This window comes from Kryptolebias marmoratus, linkage group LG22 (assembly GCF_001649575.2).
Source record: "Kryptolebias marmoratus isolate JLee-2015 linkage group LG22, ASM164957v2, whole genome shotgun sequence".
NCBI lineage: Eukaryota > Metazoa > Chordata > Actinopteri > Cyprinodontiformes > Rivulidae > Kryptolebias > Kryptolebias marmoratus.
This window is the reverse complement of record NC_051451.1, coordinates 28,137,969-28,138,861: the sequence shown is the minus strand read 5'-3', so window position 1 is coordinate 28,138,861 and position 893 is coordinate 28,137,969.

Genomic DNA, 893 nt, shown 5'->3' with positions numbered 1-893 from the left:
GGGGGGGGAAGGGGGTTCTCCTCGGCTGGTTCCTCTGAAGGAACAGAACCTGTGAGCTGCAGGTGGACCTGTCAGCACCTGTTCCGCCTCCTGGGGACAAGCTCCGCCCACTCCCGTCAAGTTTCCTCTGGCTGAGCAGGTGTCTGCCTGTTAGCGAAATATCTCATGAACGTTCAGGAAGTGATCACTACAACTCATTAACCTCTGGAGCCATCTTGATTCAAGATGGCTGCCGCAGCCAAGCAATCTAAGAAACAGAAAAGTGTCTCTAACTCAGATTTGGTGTCTCGTGACTTTTATGTTTTAAAATAAAACTTAAAAAATAAACAAAATAAAGTTAAGGTTGGGGATTCCTGGGAGGAATGCCTATCACCCGCCGCTCCTCACACCAGAGTTTGTGTCTTTGTTGGGAATGACTCTCAGCTACTACCACACCGAGCTTCAGCTCATTAACTGTCAAACTCACTGAAGCAGAGACGTTTTTGTGTTTGTCGATGCTGATTAGTTGTGGCGGCCATCTTGCATTGAGCTGCAGACGTTTCATTAAAGTCCGTATAGTGGGTCAGGCGATATTTTGCTAACAGACACCTTCGCCTTTTGGCGGCGGGTGATAAAGAAACGAGTTTCAGGAATCTGGATGTCCTCCGCTGTCGGCTCTGAGACCAAAGTTTTGATCTTCGTCGGTTTGATGAAAGACATGAAGACAAAGAGAAGAATCTGAGGTCAGAACGTGGAGAACGATCCTGTTTCTCCGGCTGCAGAATTAAAACCGGAGAGACGGGCGACGCTGAAGAGCCTGACTTTAAACAACATGTTTGACAGGAGCAGCAGGGCTGAGCGCCCGAGCGCCCAAGAGTCCGGGGGCCGGAACGCCCGGGGGCCGCCCAGCCAGC